Below are 24,028 nucleotides of genomic sequence, written 5' to 3'. Positions count from 1 at the left end.
ATAACAATCCTGAGATTTAGATAATAGATAATGGGATTTTCACCTGGCTTGTTAAAACAATCAACATATCTTAAGGTCAAGATCTAGTAAATGAAAGGAGCCTATAGATTTCTCAAATTTGAGAAATAAATCCCTTTTATGATGCTTTATAACTATTGCTTGGTCAAATAAGGTGTCTCGGGGCATAATTTGTAGGAAAATAAGACGAAAAATCATATTTTAAACTGCCATTTTCAATGAAAAATTAAGAAAGGCAGTCATGAATAATGAGTTAAATAAATTTCATAAACTCGTAGAACATAAGCTTTCAAATATGATTGATACAATGTCTTTCATAATATAGATTTGGTTGTGAAAAAAAAACTCTAATTGGTGTTACAAAAAAATTTGATCAATAATTATTATAAATGATGTCATCGTCAAAATTGATATTAACAAATAATTCAAATATAGATTTAAAAAACTGCATACCACTAGTTTACTTCATAATACAAATGTGTTTTTTTTTAACTACAGAAATATAAACTAAAATGTTCATCTACCCTGTTCCAAGGAACACGGGCATCACTTCCAATAGCAATACGAGATAAATTAAAACTCCAGAGTTGCCAACTGATGAATTTGTATCTTTTAAATTCTATAATTCGATAAGACAATTTAAATTTAATAATACTCATACCCAAGATTGATCAATGTAAAGCTCACAAATTCAGTAGCTCTTATTTTTGGGGGGTATTGCAATAAAGAATACATTTCCTTAAACAATCGGAAAATCACAGGCCAAAGGAGCAGACTTGAAATGGATTATGGAGTATCAAGCAAGAATAAATGACACCCCCTAAAAAAGAGCAAGACACATTACTTGTCTATTTTTCAGCAGACTTTAAAGCAATTCAACAAGATTACCTAAATTTAGCAACAGGAGTTATGTTAAACATTGCATTAGCTGGTGCTTTATAGCAAAAATCAAATTTAAAAAAAAAAAAACCAGACTCCAAAATTTGACTCCAAACTCCACTCCAAATTCCACTCCATAACTCCACTCCATGCCTCCACTAAAGCATTTACTTGATGAATTGGAATCCGGAAGTATGAAACAAAATAGGAGCGTTATATAGGGCTAACGACAATATTTTCTAAACCCCAAAATCACCTTCAGTGAGTGATATGAGTGATATTTTTTTAAACCACATTCAATAAGTAGGTCAATGCTTTTTATCTGTTAGCAGATTCCATGCACATGAAGTGTGCAAGGATGATTTTATCTCATTTAAATACAACAAATATATTGAAGATAAAATTGAATTTAAAAAAAAATGAAAGAACGTTCTTAATAGAGTTTTGCTAATTAATAAATTGTCACTTCGCACATGATTCATTAATTAGTCATGTACACACCGACAAAAGATCGTTAATTAGTAAAAGACACAGTTGTGTATATTCTTGCAATCCTAATGCTGATGGTGGTGTATATGTTTCCTGAGAGCCCTGTTGTGTCCAGAACTGATTAGTGGAAGATGTTTAAAATTATTTGCTTCCTGTCTATTTATTATGTATATTCGTTTCAGGTAGATATAGCAAGCAAGCGGTATTGTTCATGAAGGGTAAGGAAATTCATGTAACTCAGATGCCTCCTAATCCCAAACAAACACATCTTTCAAAGACTCGTTTTCAGGCCTCAAGAAATCCCCAAATATACATGCCTGGATCATGCCTGCTGCTGCAACATAAGGGTCTACAGAGGAGGGAGGTGTAAACTTTAGAAACATTTTTTAAAATTTGATGTAGTAAACCAATAAATATAGCAGGACGCCATTTTGTTGAACGGAGATGTTTTTCATGCCCTTGAAATATATCCCCGTCGCTCCCAGGCTACTAGAGGAGGGATCCTGACTGTTGTTATGGCTTTGTTGGCACCGTCAAATACAAATTCGTCAATGCTGGGGTGTGCCTTTACCTTCTTATTTGAAAGTCTCTCTGTATTAGCTTCTTCGATAGTTTGGTTGTAACTTTTTAATAGGGGCTTTTGGTCAGATTTGGATAGTATATTAATTGCATGATGGATAAATCTGAAATTACAATAGATTCCGTGAATTAATAACTTCATGAATATTTTACAAAAGAAATGTTTACTTCATTGACTAGTTCGTTATGTGTTAAATTAATGTCATAGTTATTACTTCTTTAAAAGTTTGAAATTCAATCTCTTCAACTGTGAAATGAAACCTTTTTCAAAGAAATGCAATGCAAATAACGAACCATATTCCTTCTTTTTCTCTCATTTTTCTGACACTAAAGTTCAAATATCCTGCGGAATAGTCGGCCCTTCCTTTTGAAGGGGCTGTTTTTAGAGTGACCCTCAGATCACACTGTTCCGCAAGTCTCAATAATATGTAGCGTGACATCTGCAGGTGGTCCCCTGCCATAAAGCCATCACATGGTCCAATCTGGTATTCCCACTGTAAAAAATAAACTATCTAGTAAATAAAAAAATAAAATAATGACCGGAAGCATTAAGTTAAATGTATTACAGTTATTTAAAAATAAAAGATATTTTAGTTAGGACAGAAGTTTTACCGTCGATATCCATAACACTCAGTAGGCCCTCTCTCTCTCTCTTTCTCTCTCTCTCTCTCTCATTAAGAGGAGATATAAACTTTCTTCAAATCAATCAGCAACACTTATTTGGATACTTCAATTTTTAGGCCTTTCAAATGATTACTAGTATTTTAAAATTTCTTCACCAACAAACTTCATTTATGAAAATTTTAGGCCTTTCAAATGATTACTAGTACTCATGCAAGCCCTTATTAGCTCACCTAAGCCGAAGGCTCAAGTGAGGTTTTCTGATCGATTTTTTCCATCAACCCTTCAGCAGTTTGTCTGTCTGTTAAATTTAAACATTTTTGATTTCTTCCCCTGAATCACTGGGCCAATTCCCATAAACGTGTCACAAAGCATTCTTTGGTAAAAGGGGTGTGATTCTGTTCAATTGAAGGACCACGCCTTCTCTCAAGGGATGATAGTTAAGAATTAAATAAACATTTAATTACATCATTTAGAATCTTCTTCTCAAGAGCAACTGGGCCAGAAAAGATGAAACGTAAGTAAAAGCTTCTTGACATCGTGTAGATTCAAAATTGTTCAGATCATGAGCCCCGGGGTTAGGGTGGGGCACAATGAATGTTCAAAGTTTGACATAGGAATATATAAGAAAAATCTTCAAAAATCTTCCATTCTCAAGAACAGCGAAGCAATGATTAGTATATTCAATGGAAACAACCTCAAGTAGTTCAGATTCATGTTTGATCAAATCATGACCCAGGGGGTAGGGTGGGGCAACAATGAGCGATCAAACGTTTATTTAGCAACATGTAGGGAAAAATCTTTAAAAACTTCTCAAGAACAGCGAAGCTAATGTTAGTCAAATTTATATGGAAACATCCTTTGGTAGTATAGATTCAAATTTGTTCAAATTATGACCACCGACGGTAAAGTGAGGCCACAATGCGCGATCAAATGTTAACATAGGAGAATATATAGAAAAAAATCATTCAAAATTCAACTTCTCAAGAACGGCAAAGCTGTGATTTATCATATTTATATGGAAGCATACTCAATAGTGTTCATTCAATTTTCTTCACATCATGATCCCCAGAGATAGGGTGGGGCCCGATTGGCAATCAATGTTTTACATAGGAATATATAGGGAAAAATCTTTAAAAAAGAAAAAAAGAAAAAAAACCCAGCAAAGCCATTGTTAGTCATGTTCAGGGACACCTCTACTTTTTACATAGTTGGAAATTATCACTTCCGTTAAGTTACTTTCGATTTATGTGCTACGCACCGCGGATGTTTTGGTTTACTGCACGTTCAAAACGGGCATTTGCAAATCGGCAGACGATAGAAAGAAGTCACTCAATCATCTTTGTAGCTGGTTCTCATCTCACATCGGGAGGAAGAGCGTTGATCGATACTTATTTAAATCAAATGTCAGTCAAGGTACCCCCTAGAATCCAAGGTGGCGAGTGTGTCCTGTTAGAATATTTTTATTGTACATTATATGTTCTTTTTAAAATAGCAAATATCAGGGATTTCTTGTTTTTATTTTTATATTCAGACAGACACAATAAGACGCAAAAATACATTAAAAAATAATACACCATCCTGGAACCAACCACCTATGCTTACGACTAATTATCCAATGCTGAGATAATTTTTTTTCTAATAAATGATATATTTTTTCTCAATGTACCTGAGATGGCCCGTACAGCTCCATGCACTTTAACCCCTGCATAGATACAGGCTTGTAGATGTTTTACGGATAAATCCCTTTCCATACCGATGTTTTTATCATGTTCATGTCCAACAGCAGCGTGCAACGGGACTGTAAAACATCTATGTACATGTAAACATATTTAGTCAGAGTCAGAGAATGAGCATAATGACCAATTAGTGGTACAATGTATCTGCATTAAAGGAAGATAAAACACATTTGGGTCCAGAGTATCTTGGCAAAGAAATCTTTTTACTCTACAACAGAAATTGTCTTTATTTTCATTGGACATACCACATAAAACTTTAAGATATAAATTAGAGGAGCATTATAGTAACACAATTTGTGAACAATTAAAGAACATTTCTAAATCAGATTCTGGAAAATTAACTTTTTATAGTAATATAACAAATTTGAATGAATATAAATAACAGAACTACCTACAATTACCATTGAAGTAATCTGAAAGATTGTTTGTTTAACGTCCCTCTCGAGAATTTTTCACTCATATGGAGACGCCACCACTTGCCGGTGTAGGGCTGCAAATTTATAACTATACTCGGCACTTAGTGCCATTGAGCAGTGAAGAATCTGTTTCGTACCAACACCTACTGCGACACGGGACCTCGGTTTATACGGTCTCATCCGAAAACCGGTCTCCACGTCCCGCATTGGATTCGAACCCTCGACGTAAGGATCAGCTCCTTACTCCGGGACTCTAGAGCAGACGCTCTAGATAACCACTGCGCGACGAGAAATCTGAAAGAACAATCCTAACAAAACTAAGAATAAGTGCTCATACACTACATATTGAAATGGGGAGATACTCAAGGACACCTATTCCTAGAGAAAAACGTGTATGTCATTCTTGCAAACTTTTCATTGAAAATGAAAAACATATTGTAATTTATGATCAATGTAGATTACAATATTGCGATATATTAAATGCTCAATGTTATATGAAGGAAAACCCTATTATTGACATTATCATCTCAAATACGTGAATATAATTTTTTAAGATGGACGAACAATCTTGTTATGAAGTGATATTTCACAACTTACCAGCTCACTAATTTCATGTAGTTTTTGATGCATAAAATATAGAAAAAATTTACGTACAAGCTGTAGTGTAGTCAAATTTTATAGGGTCGTAGCTGACCGGGATTCCGTCATCGTTTACCACGAAGTACTCTTGTTCGAATCCAAACCACGGGTCATGAGGCTCCTTCGGCCTGTATCCTGTTGTCGGATCATATTGTAATCTGTTTAATGTTTCAGTCAATTTGACCCTTGTGTTAATATCTAGAAAAAATTAAGAAACATCCTCCATCCTTGATTTTCTTCGTTCATGTGTGAACACAAGCTATAATATTTTGGTTATGTTTTAAACTACTAGGATATACATGACTGTATGATGTATAACACATCTGATCTAAACGCAATGTACACACCAACTGTTAATTTCTTACCTGCTGGTTTGTCCATCGTCAGCCACAAGTCGCAGAGAACTAACTTATGGGGACTGCTTAAAAACGGGTTTTCAAACATGGCTACTGGTTTCATGATCGTTACAGTAAATTCTTTTCTATTTGCATCATTCCAGTTGTATGTGTCATTTAACGGACATTCTAGGTATAAAAGAAGTGGAAAATGAATGATCAAACATATGTGAGAATTTAAGAATATATTATATATGTTACTATTTAGTTAATTAGAAAGTGAGAATGCAGTAATTATAAGAAATAGTTTGATTTGGATATTTAATTTATTTTTAACATGTTTATAAAATTCCATTTTATCTATTTCTCCTCTTACCTACTACGCTCGATGGCTCAAAATTTACCACTTTCATCTTGGACATGAACTGGAAGTTTGTTTGATTTGTGAAAACGTACTCTAGAATAACACATTTTGTAGAACCCGGAGTAGCTGGAGGATTGACGAAATGGAAGCTCATTTTGGTTTCTATCTGTCAGGCTACAAAAATTGTAATTTATAAACTATACGTATCCAAATATGTGTTTAAGCTGTAAGGATTTCTTTGATAAATATAGATAAAAAGGATGATTGAAATGTGGATTAAACTGTGCTTCTATGGCATAATAGAATCAGAAGTAGATCTTTAAAAATGGAATACTCCTCCATGGCACCTGATCCCACCTTTGATGTTTTTGAGGTCCGTGTTTGCTCTGCTCCAAAATTTGTATTGTTTAATGGACATTTTTAAGCTTGAATACTGTTCGTTATCTCCATGTATTTCATTGAAAAGAAGAGGGATATTTTCTATTAAAAAAATGAACATTTTATCAAACAGTTACTAGTATTAAAACTTTCTGTTTGTTTTTTGTTTCTGTTCGTTTGTTTGTTTCTGTGGTTTTTTGTTCTAGGAGAAATTAAAATAATATTTAAGATACTTTTCTGAATATCACAAAATTTCTCAAAATAATGGATCATTTGCACTACTACTATTATATTCTCTTCAGAGAAGTGGACAGACTTTCGCCTACATCCAACTTTTCTTCGCAACCCTTCATGTTTTGATTCTGGAAAATGTGAAATGTCGAACAGGTGACGATCTACATTTCAACTGACATTTCGAGTCAAATATGCCTGAACAAACATGTTATTTCTATAATTTTAAAATAAATACACACAGCTGTCACAAGAAAACCAACTTTTACTTGTTGGGTGAGAATATTATTACTTAAGCGAACTACAGGTATTAAGGTGTCAGGTCATTTCTCTCTAAAACCCTTTCTTTTCTAGGTTATTTCTCTCCAATACCATTTCACGGTAGGTCATTTCACGGCAGGTCATTTCACTCTACTACCTGGGTCATTTCACTCCTTGTCCGTCTGTGTTCCTGGATTCATGTCTTTTCAAATAAAATTCATAACACTGATGAAAACTGAACATTTGCCAGACTTTTGCCATTTAGAGGGCTTTCTCGTCCATGAAAACCATATTTTGAATGAAAAATTTAAATCAAGAGTAAATAAATTTTGTAAAAAAAATCATTTAACCGGCTCCGTATATAATGAAATTGTGTGTTTGTAGATTAGCGCTTAGATTTACAAGACATTTTCATAAATAAATAAAATCGACACTATCAATTAGAATCATATATATTTGAGAAATTTAATTTAATCGGTTTATTTCGGCAAGCTTTAAAAAAAGATCTGCCACAAATGTAAATAATCTAATTATTGTCGTAAGAAAAGGGTTTAATGTAATAACAAAATGGAAATACAAATACTTATTTTTTGTTTAAGTTAAAACTTAAAAACTTTGTAAAACTTTTTTAAACTAGGAAATGAAGACACAGAAAAGAAAAAACTGAAACGCAATAGTTTGCTAATAAAAAAAAAAATAGAAATACATATGTAATATTCACATATTAAAAGTGTATATAACATTCACGTAGTAGCCTCTAGAATTACATGTATAGACTTGATTACAATATATTAACTGAAATAAATTGTAGAAGCAATTATTAAATGGTTTATAAGTTTTAAAAATTGATATACTCAGTTTGTCCAAACTCACCTCTTAGAAAACACTTTTGTAATTATTTCATCCTAATACTCAACCCAAGATAAATAAATACTTGAAACCATGGTTATTTAATTGTCAAATGTTATGAAAATATCTTTATTTGCATATCGCCAGAAGAATTAATGATCTATGGAAATATATTTAGTTTAGATACGTCGAGTTACAGTACTGAAGATATGTCCACAACATGAACGCCTTATAAACTGTTAAAGTAGGTAAGACAGAGTTGAAAAAAACTACAAGAACTATTTTATGCTTTATTTTTTAAAAATCATTGATTATGAATCAAACGCTTTGTATATTAAAGTACTCCATGTATCACAGGCCATTAGATCACTTAAAAAAAATATGGTGTTAAAAAATATCTTTTTTATACACCCCAATTTTTTAAAGTCGGATTTAAGCGATCCAAAGGCCTGTGCCATCTATATATCTTTGTGAAAAGCCCTTTATTTTCAAATTGGCACCAATTCTGATAAAAAAATGAATCAACATTAAAAAAAAAAGACAATCACAAGCAAAGACCTATTTAATTATTGATGCAGTTACCGCAGAAAGATAATTCACTTTTTGAGTTCAGTCGATTTTCAAACGATATTAGAACAAAGCAATCTAGTGTATTTGTGAAATAAATAAATATTTTTACTTTATTTAACTCCAGTCGGGATCAGTTTGATTTTGATCGGGAAATGTTTAAAATTCAAAACTTAGCAAGTTTCCTTAAATTTTGCTATTTTATGTCTTTTTCCATTTAAAATATAACTGCTTAATGTTCCTTTCCAAAATGGATAATCAATAACAATGGATTCTCGGTCTTGATAATGAATTAAAGCAATTGAAAATTCACACATAAACATATGCTCACAGCATGTATACATGTACAATATATTGCCTTCGTATAATGTGTCATAAATCTGATAGACAACAACTTAAAAATTAGCATTTTTACATTACATATTCTTGATAAAAGCAATAAAAAGTAGATAAAGCAAAGAGAACAAAGATTATATATCGAGTACTGTTCTATTTTTTTTTAAATAATCGATATTGTTAAGTCTACAAAAATAAATAAATGAATAAAACATAAATAGACTTTGAATTCTATAAAATCTATACCTATAAACTAATAAATTTTGCAGATAAACTCCGAAACGCCTGCAACAGATTTCATACTAATTTATTTTCATGAAACTAACAACAAACAATAGTTTAAATATTTGTTAAAACGTCATTAATGAATTATTCGATCAAAAATTCGTTTTAACTAATATAGAGTGAATAAATTTTGCTTATTTATTACAAATTAAAATGTTCAAATCCTTTTCATGAATATCTGATCTGAGTCTTAATAGTCTTGATAGTAGTGCTGGTGCATATTCGCCATTAAGGGCATAATTGCAACGAATACGAAGTACATTTTAAATATAGTAATAAACTTGCAAAAAAGAAAAGTCAATTGATGAATAAATCATTGTTAACATAAAGAAGAAAAAGTGTTATATTCCATGTTTTCACATTTTTACTAAAGCTATTAAAAAGTATGCTTTAATCAATACATTTCAGTGGTTTTTCTTCATACAATCTTTTGAAATATTATAAATACTGTGGGGGTGGGGGTGAAAAAACTTTTTTACCCCCCAAAATATGTGTATATCAAATTCTTTAACCTCTTATGGATATGAAAACAGAGTTCCCAAAGTGTGACAGTAATGATATAGTAGAACAGGTATCAAAATAAAGTTGCGCGTAAAAAGAAAACTTCAATGAAATTGATAGTTTTTAAGTCAGTTCCTAAACTAACTGCGGGATTTTGTACAACGTATTTCTTCCTGCTATACGTCTGTAATAAACTGTCAGAAGAAACATAAGATATATATTTGAAATGATCAGTCAGCGGTTATGAAATTCAATTCCCCGGGCTTGCGCGGTATTTCATCTAGTTACTTTTAAAAAGACGTATTACTGCGTTCACATTTTATTTGATCAATCATTAAACAAGAATAAATAAATAAATAAGAATTAATTAACCCACAAATGTATACAGATTTTAATACTTATTCAAATAATAATTGTATTAGTATAACTTGGGCTAGTATGAGAATACTAATACATGTAGTTTGATAATACAAATATAATTTAAAACTGGAAATAAATAAATTACTTTTAAAAACCATTTCCATAGATAAACCGATAACTTTTATGTTGAGAGTGAAATGACCTAGGTTGTGGAGTGAAATGACCCGGGTAAGAGAGGGAAATGACCTAGGAGAGAAATGACCTGGGAGGAAATGGCCTAGGCGGAACAGACACTGGAGGGAAATGACCCGGATTCGGTATTAATGGAGTTTTCAACTTTCACTCCCAGTGAAGGACTGTAAAGTAAAATGTCACAAAAGCTATCAATAGATAATGTTTTTATTCTCACCTAACCATGCAAAGGCGATGAATTCTGTCTGTGGAAATGATTTTGTTTTACAAAATGCACATTCACGTCTAATATGCTGATGCACATACTCCTAATTTTTAACCTGCACTCAGTAAGTAGGTCTCTGCGTTACTTTTATCCTTATCTGTTTGCGGATTGCACTCACACATGAAATATATACAGGGATGATTTTTAAATACAACACAAATTTTGAAAAAAAAGTCACTTGATGCAGTTTCTTTTATAATTAACTAATTTTAATTGTCTTTAAGTACAAAACTATTTCATTAGTTATTTTTAAATAGACATTTCTTGAAATTCCCATTCATAAAGGCACAAAAAATGCATCGGCCGTGAATCGAACCCGGGCCGCCCGCGTGGCAGGCGAGCATTCTACCATGAATTCTAATATGAATAATTTACGATACAACATGTATTAAGTACAGAAGCGCTCTCGCAAGTGCATATTCATCTAAATCTTGAAAATCCTTTATAGCTAAAATTAAACAAATTAACCTAAACATAAGTAAAAACAACAGATAACATATTGTACTGTCATTCCAATAACAACATGTCAGATGTCTTGATCAAGCGTGCCAAACTTTTACACGTTGAATATACTACACTATTTATGGATTGGCTGTTTGAATTCAATAAAATTTATACATAGCACTTAGCATATTAAACACAGAACTCCCAAATACCACCAAAAGTATTGACCAATCGTATCGAACGCGTTGAATGATTGTTTACTACGGCATTTGTAGAAAACAGCAACAGATATGGTGAGTCAAAGCCTGTTTTACGTCCTATAATCATATCATGTCCCAATGTAAATTGACTGGGTTAACATAATATAGGAAAATTTACAACATGAAAACTAGTAAAGCTACACACCTAACAGTATGCAAGTGAAAGGAGTGAAAGCTAAACATTACATGCACTTATTATTTTGTTACATTTTTAGTTGATGTTCCCCATCTCTCGTTCAAAAAACTCTAGCGCTTTGATGTGTGAACCAAAAGTATTGCAATAAAATAATCAAATGTTTTAGAAGTCCCTCCTTGTACTTTGAATCGGGAGATTGCTATTACGGGCTTTGAATGACCACATGTTGCTGTTTGCAACATACTCAATCATAAACAGACATTCAATACGATTGGTCAGTACTGTCAGAGGTATTGTTGGGTTCTTTGTTTGATATAAAAAGTAGAATTCAAATCACTGAAATCAAACAGCCAAGAGAAAATAGAAGTAAATGTTCTCACATGCTTCATTCGAACACCTGTAGAACATATTCTATAAATACGAATAGCCAATCAGATTGGCAGTCTACATAAACTCCGGGTAAACACGTGTTTGATCGATACACGTGTGATAACTTCTATAAACATGATAAATACAAAGTTGTGAACATATTCGTTGCAACATGAAATGGAAAGCCTCACTCTCTCTTCTAACTTCAAAAAATCCCTCTATTTCAGCAAAGTCGCTTTGCTAGTCGCAGAGAGTAAGAAATGAACATGTCACTATGTTTCAGTAACAATCGACTTTTTTAAGAAAAACCACAACGTTCCACTTCAATGTGTATAATTGTAAAACTTGTACCACAAACTCTACTACAAACTTTCACTTCTGACAGAAGAAAATTAACCAAGTAATCTTTAAAAAAAAAACCCAAAGATTGACGCATTATTCTGTTTAATTTATTCTTTAATCTGTAGTTGAATAATGATAAGGTGATATGTTGGGCCATATTGCTTAAGGAATAAATAACAACAAGCAATAACCATGGGAATCAAGGACTATTCTTCTAGGAAAAAAACATTTGAAATAAATGTGGCAATTTAATTTTTAATCGGTTGTGTTTTTGGTAAATATGATTGTGTGCCCTGTACACGCCTTTGAGGTAGAGTTGAATATCAGTGGTTGTCGATAGGAACTATATATCCCATATCATCTTCAGACATTCTGTAAATAAAATTAAATCAAGAAAAGTAAGAAGAAATTTATGATACGATTTCAGGTGAGTTTTATCATTACTTGTTTTTATTTGACCGAAATTCCACAAACAGCATCCATCTTTCTAATATTATCCTCTGGTACCAGCAATTATTCTTTATGTGAATGAGAGAAAATTTTTTGAATACATTACCCAATTTCCCATTAAGTTAGTATTATATGAAAAAGGATACGACCTTAACTGCACTTCCACCGGTTTCATTTTGAAGAGGCACATCAATCTAATCAAATTAAGGTATGTCACTCGCCAGCTTTTGAGAAAAAAATTAAGTTTGGTCAGAACCTCTTACTTCAAAATTATTTATTATAATTCCATTTTTATGACATATTTGAATTAAACAATGAAAATTACACAACATTCAATTTAAAAACTGCTCACAAACTCGTAAATAAACAAGATTTATGGGGGATTATTTCTTGTGGTACAATGATATTTGGAAGAACATTCTTCAAAGTCTACACATCTGTTTGATTTAATATCTTAGAACTTAAGCCCTATATATTCTTTCTCAGAGAATTTTCTTTTCGTATTATATGCTATGAATATTGAATAAAGGTTTTAATATTTTTAAAACAAATTTTACACATTCACTCAACAGAATTTGCCTAAAGATGAAGATATATTTAAAAAGTTAAGATTATAAGTACATTGTTTTTTAGCTGAAAATCTCATATTTTGACCACTATAAAATTACACGATACATGTACTTTCAACCGATCAGCATTTAAGTTATAAAAAGCTTGATACAAAGAAATATTTTATTGTCTTTTTAGATTTTTAATACCTAAAATATTATATTTTTAGTGCAAAAAGGTCACACAAAAATTTACGCGCATTAATTTGCAGTATTTTTTCCAATAATAATTATTATTCAAAGTATTTTACATAAAATAGGATTATATTTACTGCCGTGGTTGCATTCGATAAAATATTGTAACGGGAGAGGAGAAAAATTGAGATAAAACATTAGAAAAATAACATATACCCGGACTCAGCAGAGTGAAACAGTATCTTGTATTCCCGCTTCTTCTGGAGGGTCTGAAGGAGAAGATAGTCTAACCGTTGAAGTTCTGTTGGGTTTAACAATTAAACTTTCCAGCTTGCCTCCACAGTTTTTTTTATTGTTTTTCGTAGGATCTTTGTATCTAATCTCTATTCTTCGTCCACAACCTTTTTGGTCTATAGCCTCGAGCAGGTACTCGACTTTGCCAGTAAAATTGAAGTTAATCTTGCAACTACATTGATACTCAATAATGCCGAAATCTATTGATAGTTGATCCCCTGACACACTCCGTCCATCACAACTGTGCAGAGTAGTTACTGAATAATAGAAAATATACATGTGGAATAATTCTTTTGAAAGTATAAGGTTAAAGTACATGTGGTATAAGATTAAGACAACGTTTTTGAAAAAAAAGATAAACTTGTATGTTTATAGGTAACTGTTATAACACACGCCTATTATGTATTAATATACCAAAATATATACTTGATTATACATGTATACAGAAAGGCATGTCATTAACAATTAGATTTTCTAAGTGTGTTTAGCATTGAATAACTATGGCGTGATTTTGTACGATGCCATCCACACTTGGGTATCTAAGGTCAGTATTTGAGACTTTCTAAAAAGATATGAGGCGCAAAGATGGCAACTTCCTTCAACTCTAATGAACATGAATATTGTACATTGTATCCTAATTGGCAATGAAGAACAATCAATATAACCGAGTGCATGAAAACAGGGCATTTCTGGAACTGTTACTAACTTAGTTGTTCGCAACCATTCTCAGCCATCTTGAACTTGATCAACGTTTACGATAGGCAAGAAGATGGTGTTAAAAATGCCTGAACGAGTTTTTGCCCCTATTTTGCCATTATACACTATTTACAAGACCAGCATACATGGATAACAACACAAGGTTTTTTGCTTTTGATTACTGAGTAAATGAAACCTTGATCAGCGTACCTTGTACCATAGTTTTCTCAAATTGTGAATGCTAGAGTTCAATTTTTTTTCAGTTTTCTGAATGTCCGAATTTATTGACAAAATCTTTAAGTTCATTTAAAGAATTCCAACGTTAACGTTGAAGGAAAGATTAAAATGGAAAATTCATTTGTTCGAATTGCTGTTAATGGAGTCAATTCTTTTCTAGACAATGTGATCAGCGATGAGTGATAGAGTGGCTGCTTTGACAGAGTTGCAGACCGGCTGTTGAATGATGAACACGAATGGACTACATGTACCCCACTTCTGTCACCATTGTTACTAGCTGATCAAGCGTCGAACCATAACTCGTAGGAATGTCCAATGAAAAACAAAGCAAACAGTGCTTTATAATGTACATGTATTCTGCACAACGTCACATTATTTCACTGCATTTGAACTTCAGTGTGTTCCTAGTACTACGTGTCCACACTCCCTTTGGTTAACAATAATGCTGTTTTTCCGTTTTCAGAAGATGCTTTTATCATCTTGCATTTTGTTTCTCAGGTATCATCTTCAGTAATGTAATTTTAGCAATTGTAATATTTATTATTTCAAAATAGTTTTAAAATAAACCAAGGGGATGCTTAACTTTTACGAAAGGGATGGGGGCACGACAAACGGTTGTGTAAGAGAAATATAAAATAATACCAAAACTAGATAAAAATGTATAGTCATTCTAGTGGAAAAGATCAATATTATGTAGATTTGGCACAAAGAAACAAATCACGAAATACTTTCTCTGATATTTAAATATTATTCTTTTACCGTTAAGATCACTTACCATTTTTATGACAGGCTCTTTGACATATAAAAATAAACAATTATAAACCAATCAATCACTAATTTACGACTGCATGATCTCTTTTCTATTTCTAATTACTTTGACCAGAAAAAGAGTTTCCGAAGTATTGAAGGAGATCTTCACATTTATTTTCTAGATATCTCATGCTAAATGTGGTCTCTTACCAAATACGTAGTAAAACAGCTTCAATTCAAAGAGAAGAAGGCTGGTCACAATCAAAGTCATATCTGTCACTGGCAGACCAGTATACGAGTTACAAATAAAGTTCTTACGCTCCTATTTAAGGGTTGTCTTCAGTGTATCGAGTCCTGTGTTGTTGTCACTTACTAGATCGGAAATTGTTGTTAGTGGACTTGAGTCTGATGTACATACTGGTGTAGACAGGTGGATTTTAACGCCTCTGCTACAAAATCGCTGGGGAACAAAGTTTTTGCTTTGCTCGTCCCATCGTCATTTCGTGAAATCAGTAGGCACCAAGTGTGCTGATTGTGGTGACCCAGAGTCTCACCAAAACTGTGCAAGTTTGATGCCTGTATTAAATGGCCCAATCACAGCTTGTTAAGGAGAGCAAGAATATTTTAGAGAGAGAGAGAGAGAGAGAGAGAGAGAGAGAGAGAGAGACAGAGAGAGAGAGAGAGATTCAATGTTTTGTAGTTGGATATGAGATTTATTTTACGAGTTGGACAGAATTTTTTTTATTTTCACGAGTGCGAAGCACTAGTGAAATGATAAAAAAAAATCCTGTCTCACGAGTGAAATTCCATATTCAACTACAAAACATTGAATTTTCTGTTTATTACATTTTCTTTGATATTCCCTTTGCCTCTGTCCTTTCTTAACATAGTCTCATAGACTGTGACGTCATAGTTGAACAGTTGAGATGCCATAGCTTAGCAATAGTGAGATTGGAAACATTCTAACATGCATTTTAGCAGCATGTTTGGGAAGAAATTGGCAGTTTTAGTCTCTATCGAGACGGTTAAGTTGCTATCTCTATCTTACGACAGGCCAGAAATTATTTTTTTACTTACTTTGATATCCTTTCGCATTGTGAGAGAATATCATATATATATATATATATATATATATATATATATATATATATATATATATATATATATATATATATATATATATGACTGCCGTCATGAGAAAAGGGCCCTTAAGGTCAAAATTTCACAAATTGACTTTTTGATAAATTTTGATAGCCTGACTCTTTCTGAATACAAATATACATCAATTTTTATGAGCATTTTAGTGAGGCCGTTTCAAAACAACGTTGACGTTATTTACTGAATACGTAATGACGTCGCATGCGTCAAACATTCTTTAAAACTACATTTTTTTAAATAACCTTTATCGTTTTGACACATATAAACTTGAGAATTTATTTTTTTCCAAGCAACTAGTATGTGATTATTCATGAGGGAAGTCGCATACTATTTTCATACTATATTAGAGCAGATTTAGTAGTCTTGTAAAGGGAGGAGTGGGGGTCTAGACAGGATCTAGGAACGGTTTTTATTCAGTCGAAAAATTAATTCTTGTTGAATTCCCAACATTGTATTCTTTTTATAATTAATACTCTAGCTCATTTTATAAAAGATATAAAGTACTTGTAATATTAAAATATATATTAAAAAATCTATATAGATTTCCCAGAGGGGCACCTCGTTCAATTAAAGCGGGGCATCCCCTCGCAAAAGAGCACATCGATCCCGATATAAAAAAAAAATATTTTCACAGAGGCACATAATGATGTCAAGGATTGTTTTAGGAACGTTTATTCAGTACATGAAAGTGTAAATCTTTTGTCAACTTCTTACTTTTTTAAGTAAATCACACTTAATCAAAAGCGGTTATAAATATTTCTATACTTTTGTTTTATTTTGAGGCAGCTGTGCCCTCGACGCTTCTGCTTTATCACTTGAACACATCAATTATCGTTCATCATTTCTTAAAAGGGCCGTTAATTTAAAACAACACAACCAAACAAACATTATCGTTTACGTATATATTGTATAATTTGATCAAAGAGATGCTTGTACTGCTCAAATATATATATATATTCATACTAAACAGACTTTCCTGAGCGAAATGAAATACGGTTGCATTACATTTTTTATGAAATCTATTAGAAATTGAAACCGAATATCTTGCGAGACTTAACAGGCCCGTAGAATGAAGGGAGGGGGGGGGGGGGCAGAGGGGGCCTGCCCCCACTTTTTCTGAGTATAGTAATTTGCTATAGCAAATTTTCCTTTTATAGGTGCTCCCCCCCCCCCCCAAATTTTGATTTTTGTTGTAATGTGGAGCACTGGCAAATTCCAGGATTTTTACAGATAAGGTTTTCCTTTTTTCTGCTTGTCAGATTATTTTAAGAAGTCCCCCCACCCCCCAACACCACACTCTTGAGTCATTTTTTTTTTGCTTGTCATATTTTTGGAGGAAGCCCCCCCCCCCCCCCCCAACTTTTGAAACTGTAGCTACGGTCCTGCTTGAATATATGTATTTTAACATAATTAAGGTCCTCTGATCAGCTAACCTGACACCTAAGCAAATGTACATAAAATTATATTCTTAAACAAGAATTAAATATTACGTCCAACACACATGTTTATACTTTTTTGTATATGAGGCGATTCGGTTAAGCAATATCCCATTGAATGTTTGTAACTCTACCACTTTAACTTGACCTTCATAGGCGACGTAGTATCTGATTTTGTCTTGAAATCTAAAGATAAATTATACAAACCATTTCTTCCTAGTTATTGTTTCAAAAAATAACAATTTGTCAAAATCTCGAAATTAAAGAACATGACTCTTATTTTTGCCTGTAACCACACCACTGAAATAGCAATATTTTTTTTCTTTAAAATCAGAAAGATGTATGTGCTTGTTTAATCCTCTTCCTTCAGTATCCAGACATCAACGGAACTTTCAAAAAAATGTTGAGATATCCGGGGTATCGAGATATCAGAGCTGAGACTCGACGTCAAAGATTTCGACACGAAATGTGACAAATTTATTACATACAAATGTACATGAATTCAGCAGTTCGCTCGAAGCATCATCAGTGTTATTTTCTTTTCATCTTTCTCAAAATGAAGATTTCTTGATTGTTTTTGTTGTCTTACGACTTGTTGTTGATATTTTTGAACATTTTCTTAACATTTGAATATGGCACCCATAAACACTTGTTACTAATCTATCAGTGATTTATTCTCAAAAGATGTCGCCATTTCAACATTTATCAGACGTTTGTAATTTCTTGACAGCCTAATCTATTGTTTAATCTGTTGTTTCGTCTGTTTCATTAATATTTTAATCCTAATATCACCGTCGATGTAATTGTTATTTTCTTCAGCATTGATCATAATGCTTTTGGAAAAAGTCCACATTAGCTGCATTTATTTCTTAAACATATTGCAATAAATTTCAAGTCAGCTTTTATCGGAACAATTTAAGAAAATTCATACGATAGTATTTTGTACCAGACACTACTTTTTTAAAATGTATTTATATGATCATTTCAAAATGTTTTTTTTTAATCACAATTTATTTTTTGCAAAATTTCCGTGGCATCCCCCTCTCCCGTTTTTACCCCCCTCTCTCATTCGTTGTTTTAGTAGGAGGTTCGAATCTCCCATGATACCAGTATCTATATCCCCCCCCCAAAAAAAAAGAGATAGGTTCTCTTTTTTAGATTGAACTTTTACCCATTCATGCTTTTTCATTCGCATTCATTTTTTTTTCTTTTTTTTCTTTGCTTTTCAATGATCTCTGCCCCCCCCCCTTCTCCCTCAAACACACATTTGGATATCGATGCTTCTCCCTGAGGTGGTCTAACTGCGCATATCGATATGATTAACTAGGAATCAAAATTAAAATGACTAAATACGAGGGCTGTTTGGAAATTATTGAGACATTGTGTATATTCTTCTTTGTAATGAACGTCTTTCAGTGAAAATTTGATATACGTTTAACAAACACTAAGAATTTATAAAAGCAAAAAATATTTAACAAATATTTTATTTTTTCTTTTCAATGGTACATGTATATTAATGTATCAATGGTAGGGGTACCCGGCGCAGTCACGAAATGAGTCATTGAAAACATGTAACACCAACGTTCAAACTCCCGGTGGACCCACAGTAAGAGCGAAAATAATTCAATTTATGTATATAATTTTTCAATTTTATTTTGACTTCATTTTGTGCAAGTTTATTAGAATTTCGTTCAGAAATACGGAGATCATAAATAAATTCAAGCGCAACATAGAAATCTGAGAACGACGACAAAATGGATTTTGACGTCAAGGCGGAGCAGCGAGCATGCATAAAATTTTGTGTAGCGCTAATTCTTTTCCATACTAAACGACCTGCTAAAACAATAACAATGAGAAAAAATAAACCATGTCTAAAGGTTTTATTTTTTCATTGGTATATATTTTTTTTCTTACAAATAATTCAACCAGAGTAAAAACAAAAGCTTCGGATGACCATCAATTATTACGGACTAAATAACGTTGATCCGCGTTGCATAAATCGGTACTGCACGATGCACTAGTCAACCTGTATATAACACGTCATGTAATTTATTTTACACTGGAGTAGCAAGAGCACACGTTTTATTTTATTTTTTTTTTAAGAATCGTTTAAGAAAAGAGACATTTGACTTTTAGAATTTTATATGTGATAACAGAGAAAGAAGAGTAAACGCTTCCCGATCGTTTCACAAATGCGAAAACATCTCCGACTGACTCTACGTTAAAATGACGTAGCTCCAGATACACATATGCATGCGATGAATTTATCTCTGTCCTTTATGGAGTAAAAGTAAACGTCTCAATAATTTCGGAACAGCCCTCGTACATTTTACACGAAGGTATTTCTTTTTATGTATATGTGCATTGATCTCTCTCTCTCTCTCTGAAAAAAATATACGTGTATGTAGAATACCATTTAATATTAAGACTTAGTCTACTGAATATGAGTCAAATTTAAACTTTTGCAAATTGCTCAGAAAACACATATACCGTATCTTTAGCCACGCATCATATATACACATCGCCATAAATCGTTGTAATTAACAATGCGTTCAATGTCGCGTTTAGCTTAATTATGTGATATATGCTTAAACAATAATTAATAAATGCATGAACTAGTGTGTAATTATATTATTTATGAAAACTTTCCGCATCATATTTCATATGCTTTAATGTTTTTCTTGTAACACCTGGAAATCCAATTTTATTTCGTGTTCACAAAACGTAGTCGACAGAAACTACTTCCGTGTTTACACTACCGCGACTTTGACGTCGTTTTCTGCGCATTGTGACGTCAAAAGATAAGGGCCCTTTTCTCATGACGGCAGTCATATATATATATATATATATATATATATATATATATATATATATATATATATATATATATATATATATATATATATATATATATATATATATACAGGCCCGTAGGAAGCAAATTCAGTTTGGAGGGCACAGGCACACATTTTTAGTTGACAAGCAAAAAAAAAAAAAAAAAAAAAAAAAAAAAAAGGCATCAGACGTTTTTATTGAGGGGGCACAAGCATAAAGTAGCTATTTTTGCCCCCCGTGCCCCCTCCCCCGTTCCCACGGCCATGATATATATATATATATATCGGTAGTTTCTGTTGTTTTTTTTTTCTTACCCGGCAAGCAATCCTTTATCTGTTTATCTTATAATAATTGGCACGAAAAAGGTCCCTCACTGCCCAATGGTCCTGAGTGCCGAGCAAAGGTCAAAATTAGCAGCTCTCCACCGTCTCCATATGAGTGAAGAATTCTCGAGAGGGACGTTAATCAACAAACAAAAATCATCAGGTGCTGTGTAGCGTAGTGGTAAATCTCAAGGGAAAATGATATTCAGGATTTTTATTGTTAGGATTCGAACCCCACATTTTTTAAAGAATAATTTTTGCCGAGAAATTTTTTTCTCGGAAAAGTTTTGTTCATCATAATTTCATAAATTTCAATGAGAAATTTACTCTAAACACTAAATTCACAAAAAAATATGATTTTTGAAGCTATAGGCGTTCTGCACGCCTTGTTCACCTATCATCTTTTAATAGCTTATTAGCTAATTTAAATAATAATTTAAATAGCTAATTTGTCCGAACAAATATCTTATTTTTCCAAACAAATATCTTACTTGTCCGAACAAATATCTTTACTTGTCAGAACAAATATCTTCTCCGAACAAATGTCTAATTCGTCCGAACGAATATCTGATTCCTCCAAACAATTATCTAAAGGAGATGGGTGAACAAGGCGCGCAGAATGCCTATAGCTTCAGATAAAAAAAATCATAATCAATTTGTGAATTCAGTATTTAGAATAAATTTCTCATTATTGAAATTTATGAAATAATGATAAACAAAAACTTTTCTGAGGTAAATTTTCTCGGCAAAAATTATTCTGTTATCTAAAAAACATAGGTAATCAAAGATTACGAAGCTCACCTCGACGAAGGTTATCTATAAGTAAGGCAAATTTCACTTCATATTTTTTCTAGTTAGTGTTCATCTCAAGATCAATATCCATACAAGTTTGGTTTAAGAAGGACTTAAAGTTACTTGGAAATAGACCTGCTCAAAAAACTAAACCTGTTTACTAATCAAGAAAATTTTGGTCAGATCCAACATCCAAAGCAAGTCTTGAAATTTTCATCCTTAGATTCACCATCCATGCAAGTTTTATCATAACATGTCATAATATTATATAGCTACTTCAAAAACATTACCCTGGTCACTCATCTGGAAAATGTAGGTCAGATTCAGAATCCAAAACAAGTCTGAAAGTGTCCATCCTAAGATACATCATCCATGCTAATTTGATTAAAATGTGGCTAAAATTCACTCATCTGGAAAAACTAGGTCAGATTCAGCATCCGAAGCAAGTGTGGTAGTGTCCATTTCTAGATGCATCATCCATGCAAGTTTGGTTCAGGTAGGGCTTATAGTTACTTGGGAATGGAACTGCTCCAAAAACTTTAACCTGGTCACTCATCTGGAAAATCTAGGTCAGACCCAGCATCCGAAGCAAGTGTGGTTGTGTCCATCCCTAAATGCATCATCCATGCAAGTTTGGTCCAGGTAGGGCTTAAAGCTACTTGGGAATAGACCTGCTCCAAAAACTTTAACCTGGTCACTCATCTGGAAAATCTAAGTCAGATCCAGCATCCGAAGCAAGTGTGGTAGTGTCCATCCCTAGATGCATCATCCATGTAACTTTGGTCCAGGTAGGGCTTATAGTTACTTGGAAATGGTAGGGCTTATAGTTACTTGGGAATAGACCTGCTCCAAAAACTTTAACCTGGTCACTCATCTGGAAAATCTAAGTCAGATTCAGCATCCGAAGCAAGTGTGGTAGTGTCCATCCCTAGATGCATCATCCATGCAAGTTTTGTCCAGGTAGGGCTTATAGTTACTTGGGAATGGACTGCTTAAAAACGGGTTTTCAAACATGGCTATCGGTTTCATGATCATTACAGTAAATTCTTTTCTATTTGCATCATTCCAGTTGTATGTGTCATTTAACGGACATTCCAGGGATAAAAAAGGAGAATAGTAGGATGATCAAACATGTTTTTTGAGACTGTGATGATACTCTCTTAAAATGGTTTTAGTTTGATGAAAAATTCTTTTCTTAAAAGAAAATGGGGGCGTATTTGTCATGTATGTCATCTGCAAGAATCGTGTTAACGAATCATTCAAAGTGTAAATGTTCAGTCAAGCAGACGATTTGATTGGCTGACCACAGCTGAGCAGACTTTTTGAAAGTGACGCACATAAGAAAATGGTACATTCCACTGTAATACTCCCCCCCCCCTCCCCCCAAAAAAAGTCTACTTATCTTAACAGTTACGGTATCCTATTACCACTTCTCATAATTAATAAACAGCCTGCAGATAACAGGGCATATCGAAATGCAAATGTATTAAAATTTTAGTGAGTGGGAAGAATTACTTTCGTTCTCAGTACAACAAAATAAAGTGTAACGTTATTCTAAAATTTGATAGATCAGTAGATAAAATCAAACTGGCAAACGACTCGAGCTTTAAAAAATATAAACGCTCCATGCGAGGATCGAACCAAAACATCGATTTCTCATCGTCATGGACAGATAAAATATTCATGCACCACTGTGCTATCGTTGAAATATGCTCAAAAGGTTTTTAAAACGACAATGAAGCAGCGTTTCTACACAAAGTTGCTTTTTTTTTCTTTTTTCTTTTTTAGAAAAAGTTCAATTGTAGGGTTTCTGGGTCTTTTCTTCATTTCTTTTTACAAATGTTTGCGCGTTTCTTTGAGTTAAAATGACTCAAATAACGTTTTAAAATTTTAGAGAGATGAACCAGAGATAGAAAAGTTATATATAAGAACGTGTTTATAAAATGCAATATTTTGTACTACATGACGCGTCTATCCATGTTTCAAGTCAAAAATCGGGAATATATTTCTCTTTCTTATACACAGAAACCCAGTAGAATGCAAATATATCATAATGTGTCTATGAATTTTTCACTTTTTAAGTGCACCCAGATTCCTGCCAAATCCAATCAAATGCGTCCTCATTCTTTTATGTTTATATTATTTATTATATTTAATTTTTTTCTTACCTTTTGCTGACGTTGGTTCAGTGTTTACCACTTTCATCTTGGACATGAACTGGAAGTTGGTTTGATTTGTGAAAACGTACTCTAGAATAACACGTTTTGAAGATCCTGGAGTACTAGTTGATGGAGGATTGAGGAAATGGAAACTCATTTTGATTCCTATCTGTCAGGCTACAAAATGTGCATCAACATGTAATTTACAAACTTTGAGAATGGTAATGAGTGACAATTTAAAGATTTCTTTTATAAATTTAGATAAGAAGGGTGAATAAATGGCTAGAATAATCAAAGTTA

General features: G+C 32.8%; 1 pseudogene; it reads right to left on the bottom strand.

Moving 5' to 3' along the window:
- LOC133185177 (uncharacterized) overlaps positions 1-23,890 on the bottom strand; it is a 47,428-nt pseudogene extending 23,538 nt beyond the window's left edge.
- Between the last annotated feature and the right edge of the window lie 138 nt (positions 23,891-24,028).

Source organism: Saccostrea echinata, unplaced genomic scaffold (assembly GCF_033153115.1).
Source record: "Saccostrea echinata isolate AGI-Se365-2 ecotype Australia unplaced genomic scaffold, CSIRO_AGI_Sech_v1 ptg000001l, whole genome shotgun sequence".
NCBI classification, from domain to species: Eukaryota; Metazoa; Mollusca; class Bivalvia; order Ostreida; family Ostreidae; genus Saccostrea; species Saccostrea echinata.
Note: the sequence above shows the minus strand (reverse complement) of the source record. Positions and strands in the feature narration are given on the sequence as shown.